Source organism: Vicia villosa, linkage group LG2, assembly GCF_029867415.1.
Source record: "Vicia villosa cultivar HV-30 ecotype Madison, WI linkage group LG2, Vvil1.0, whole genome shotgun sequence".
Classification (NCBI taxonomy): domain Eukaryota; kingdom Viridiplantae; phylum Streptophyta; class Magnoliopsida; order Fabales; family Fabaceae; genus Vicia; species Vicia villosa.
Genome location: NC_081181.1, coordinates 27,754,616 through 27,760,765, shown reverse-complemented (window position 1 = coordinate 27,760,765; position 6,150 = coordinate 27,754,616).

Sequence of the window (6,150 nt, the reverse complement as noted above, 5' to 3'; positions counted from 1 at the left end):
AGCATGAGATGTTTCCAAAGCTGGAATTATGCCTTCCAACCAAGATAATCTCTTAAAAGCTGCAGATACAGAAGTACTCAAATGAGACCCAAACAAGGTACAACCGTACAAACATGTGCGCGGCTAGTAGAAAAAAGAAATTTCTATAGCAAAAGTGTTTTTCATATAAGTGCTTACCTATAAGCTATTTCTATACTAAAATAATAAGACTAAACCAAATTGTTTTCATATAATCTATAAGCTGTTATCATTAAGTTATAAAGAGTGATCTTGGTAGCATGTCAACAAGCACCAGTGGTTTAGTGGTAGAATAGTACCCTGCCACGGTACAGACCCGGACATCTCTATTAGAGCTGTGATGAAAACATAGTGATATTCGGTAACATCACCTCTCCTGAAATACTGGATGAGAAAATATGACCCTGAGCTCTAATTTTTTTGTCATTATTTAGCATGTTCAATTTTAGCAACTTTATGCATCAATTTTAATTTCAAACATCTTGTATCAAAATCTCATTGCTTTTTTATTTTGATTTTCAATGTTGTTGTAGTTTTAGGGGATTGGAATTATCGGTTTTGATATGCAGGTGGCTTTAGGTTCCAAAAACTAAGTATGCCGGCTTTAACTGTGCCTTAGATATTGTATCTCATGTATGCTTCATCAAGTAGTTCCTCATCCTTCAGTCTAAGGGTGGCTATGTCATACCACTTTCAAACAAAGAGAGCTGTGTGGTTTCAGTACGGTCTTATACCTTGACAATTGTCCAAAGGGTGAGAAAATGCTCCAAGTGTTTGTTCACAAATTCATTTAGCAATAATCAGTCTATTACCTTCAATTGTATGCACACTATAGTCTCTAAATATCTTTTTAATCAATTTCTTTTTGGGTGTCTAACTCTCTTTTGTTTGCTTCAACTTCTTATTATCTTCTTAATCAATCCATCGATCATGTTTTCAATTTTCACAAGTACATTTTTTTATTTATACGTTAGAAATAGGTTCAACTGGGGTTGACCTCGCATACAAAGTTAAACAATTTTTGTATTAATAAAAGACAACGAATAAAAGCAAGAATTTCTTTTTTTAATTCACATCATAAAATATTTCAACTCATAATAAGAACAAAATTTTTAAAATAAAATAGAACTCCTAGATAACAGGTCAAAAACTTGTGTAATATCTAGTCCAACTCTTCACCTATTTCACCTTCGTTGCACAAAGTAAATCACAATTTATTTTAAAGTTGGTCAGACAACAAAATACATTAAGCACGATATTAGATAAACAACATAATTGTAATTATTTAAAAGAAAAATTACATTTAAAGGTAAAAAGTTATTTCCAAAATTAGCTACTTATCATCAACAATCGAGAGATTTAGCTACTCATAATTAAAAAAAAAATCCATATAAAATAATAAAGAAATTACACATAAAAGGCCAATGGTAGAAACTCAAACTTTAGTGTTAAAGGGTGTCTTATCTCTTCGTCTTTAATGGAGTCCTTCTCTTTATTGTATTATTTCTTTTTTTTTCTAAATATGATGATTCAATTTAACTCTTGCCCTTTACTTGAATAATAATGCAAGAGATTCTATTCCGTACAGTGATTGACGAAAAATTATCTGAAAATGAATTTTTGGATTCTCTTAATAATGCATTGTGTTATGATGAAACTTGCACATGAAAACGGGGAAACAAGTTGCACTTTGATGGAACAAAGTCTGTTCTCAAACTAAAATATCTCTTTGGATTGGGCCAGACATGCCTTGGGCTCTCAAAATGTTGTTTTTGGGTCAAAAAATTCTTAAATTGCTTTAGACTATGTTTGAATATTGTAAAATGAACGGAGCATGAGCGGAATAGAATGAAATAAAATGTCATTCTATTGTTTGGGTATTTCATGACGGAAAAGAGAGATTTTGTCATTTCGCCCAAATCGGAGGGTATAAAAATTATGGAAAGTGATGGAATGGGTGGAATGCATTCTATTCGGTTCCACTTCATTTTATTCGTTTTAATCAATCCAAACAATAGAACATTAATTTATACCATTTTGTTCCATTTCATTCTCCTCCCTTCCTCCCTTCCATCAATCCAAACATACCCTAATATACCTTATTAGCTTCCTTGAACTTTGTCATGGAATCAATAGGTTCACTCAGACTTTTACATTTTTGGGAAAATATATCAAATAACAAAAAAACTAAGATAAAATGGTTGGATTATTAAGAAAATTACAATTGATATATAATTTGCACTAAATATATTTAAGAGCCTTATTATACTAAAAATAAATGAAAATATATAATAATTTCTATCAAATAAAATAAAAATATACGGAACACTCGTTATAACAATAAATCATCAGTGACCAACGAAAAGTATGAGATATATGAGAGTGAAATGGAGATCATTTGGTACGTGAAAAGCCATACTTATTTCCTTGATAAAGAAAGGAACAAGGAAAAAATAATGGCCACGATGTGTTTGGAACAATGAAAAATGGAGGAGACTCAATTAGAGGAAGTCGAGAAAAGGACTAGTTTCCTTGTCAAAGAGAATGTGTGGCTCGAGGAATTTTCTATCATAGGTGGTTTCCTTAAGGTAGATGGGAAGGTGATGTCCCTCACTTTAGAGAATGTTGAGCTGAAAAGACACTCTAGCGAAGATCAGTTACATGATGTTTAGAATGTTGGCCTTGCTAAATTTTGTGTTGAATATGAAGCAGACTTAGTTTTGAAAATGTCTTTGTGCAAATTCATAGATGGAATCAAAATTCTCTTTAAGACGACGGAGATTGATGCATGTAAAAGCGTAGTAGATGGAAATATTTAATTATTGCCGACATATGTGTATGTACCTGATATCTATATTAATTTAATTGTCTTTATCTTAGGTTGTGGTATTTGTACCCAATTTTGTGTTTATATTATATTTATTGTTGTGATGTTGGTACCTTCTCCTTACTTTTTAGGAAATTAGTTGTGTTTATAATTTTCTCTATTTTATCTATAATTTGTGTCTTTTTCGTTTGTCTCTCAATAGATTTTTCCCGACCAAGGGCGTTCTTTGTCTGCCTCTTTTCCAGGCTATAACCTTGGACATATGGTGGACCTATTCAGGGGATTCTCCAGCTTTTTGAGAAAAGAAATTCCCTTTCCATCGCTGGTATCTCATTTGATGGGGTTTCGTTTGTTCTCTAGGGGAAGGCATGTGATGACACTAAATTATACCATAAATTTGACTTAATTTATGCAGTTTTATTGTTTATTTATTTCATATTTCAACTGTTATACTAGTATTTTGTTTGTATTTCAGGAAATTGACCCATTGGAAGTCGTTCGCGGAGAAACGAAGCAAAATGGATGAAATCAGGAGAAAATAAAGCACATTGTACCCATGGTGTTCGCCATGGACGTAGCCACGACCAACCCACGTTCCAATGTTCAAAAGATCTAGTCTTCACATGGCGCTCGCCATGGGCTTGTGGCGATCACCACATATTACGGCGACCAGACGATTGGAAAATGGGCTCTCTTAGTCCAGAAGTCACCTACTCCTCTCCTAATTTCTCTCCACACCTTCTGAAACAGATTTTGTGATTTTAGGGTTTTAAGAACCCTAAAAATACCCCATATTGCCTCCAATTTTGGCATCCAAGCTTAGTTCAAGACTAAAGCCATATACTGTCAAATTTTGTAAGCGATTAACTCTTCACATTGGAGAGTTATCGTATCAAGTGATCGAGTCAGCAATCGAGTTTGGAGAAATTTACTTTGAAGTTCAAACATGTCATCAATTTACTTTCCGCATTCAAGTTCAGCAATTTATTTCCTTGTATCAGATTTAACCCTCTATGAAGTAGGTTTATTTAATAGCATTTAATTTATTTAATTGTCTATTTACTTTTATCACATGTTCTTTTTCCACATTTCTTAATTGCAAGTTTAAAGTATTTTATCATGTCTTTTTTATTGCATGATTGCGTCAATTACTTGTATTTACGCTCCAGCCATGTCTAACTAAATTTATAAGTGTTGGAATGTGAGGATCGTCGATTAGACGGTACTCTACATGGTCGTTCACTGAGAAACTTTAAGGGACTGATTTGGTTTTAATTACAAATGTTTCTAAACCTTAATTTTGGTGGTTATTATGGATGTAGAACCACATGTATACACCGGATAAGATCGAAAGTTGTCTGGTACAAAATATCTAAAGTTGCTTAGTAATTAATTGATAAAAAACGCAAAAGCACTTTTTCAATTGATTAGGAAGTCTATTATTTCTAGAAAGTGATTTCAAAACTATTTATGAAAGTGTGCATTTATAGGTTTAAGATCTGGTCACCCGAGCGAAAGCTTGGAACTCTTTTTAGTTAATCTTTCCAATCAAAACTACTTTTCAAATTAGTTAAGAATTTAATTACTTAAAAAGGATTTATTTCTTTAACACATTATGCGCCATCTAACGTGACAATGGATGGTATAATTTATAGGGTAAAATCCAGATCTTAATACGCGAAAGCGACAGTTCCTGCTCAGTTAGTTCTTTTCAAAATAGAAAATATTGTCCCATAGATATTTGATTTATGAACACCGGGAGTATCAACGAATTGATGAGATCCATATTCCATCATTTCATTATCACCTATTAATTCAAGTCTTATTTACTCTATTTTACACAATCCTCATCTTACTTTAATAGCCTTAGATAATTGGGGTCATATGTGTCAATGTGAATTTTGTTTTGGTGTGCTTATGTGATAATAGTGTGAATGGTATTTGTTGATAATTGTGATTTATTACTTGGAAATTTCAAATTATTGAGTTATGTTGTATATGTAAATATGCAAATTATGTGAAAAAGTGTTGAATACTTGAATATATGAAGTGTGTGAAATTCTTTTGTTATATATCGTTATACATTGCTTATTATTATATATTTTTATAATGATATAAATTCTCATCATTCTGTTGAAATGTTGTTTTGTACAATATCGCTTAGGTACTGAGGAGTGGAGGTGCTTGCTTGCAAGGATATAGTCGTGGAGTTATTCCTTCGTTTATCGTATTTCTAGGTAGTGAGTGATGCTCCGGTAATGTAATACTAGAAAACGTTTGGGTCATGTTATTGTTAGAGATATTTGGCCTTGGTGTCTATGCTTTTATGCATGACGCGTATTATGATTGGTATTGTTTTAAAATGTTTAAATTATTCCGCTGTGATGTGCATATGGGACATGAATTTAAATGTGTGTTATGATTATAAATAGATGCATTTGTATTTTCTTTTGTTGTATTTCAAAACATGTGACGCCCTCTCTGATATGCATGCTATTCTACTATGATTATGCAATATATTTGTCGTGGGGTTTAGAGGTGTTACACCCTCACCTGAAGAACTATCTAAACACATAAACCTACCTCGCCTATATATCATACCATTTCATCCTCAACCCCTACACCTTCATCATCCTCAAGTTCTAACTTTGATGATTCAAATTTTAATCCTTTGAATGTCATACCTCTTTATTCCATACCATTTAACTCAACAACTTTTAATTCTTGACAACTAGAAGTTTAACCCAACTAAGAACAATCTGAACTTACCCCTGGATCTGAACTATAAAATGATCAAGCTATACAGAACCAAGAACATGAACCTATTCTTAAACCAGTTATTCAATAATAACGTATACCAGAATAAAACTCTTAATGTTTTCCTAAGCAAACAATCCCAGAACCCTAACATGAACCATGACTGGGAACCCAAAAAGAAAAAAATATCCTCCACAACAGATCATTCATGAACCTAACTCCTCTCCATCTGACCCCTCTCACCATTTTATCCCTTCAGGAGAATAAGAAGCTGTGTCAGAATCTGAAAAACTAGTTCTTAATTCATCTAAGGATAGATCCCCACCTCCCACTACCAATTACCATAACACTCCATCTAACATCCAAGCCCTTATGGAAGAATTTAGGACTAGTATCTTTGTAAGGATTCATTCTCCATTTTCTAAGAGATTTCTAGCATCTGGCCCTGTTTCACATACTAGTAAGTGGGATACTCCCAGAACCTATGTGGATACAGTTTTGCAGAAGATAGAGAACTTTCTACTGAGTCTATAGCTTCTTCCAATCAG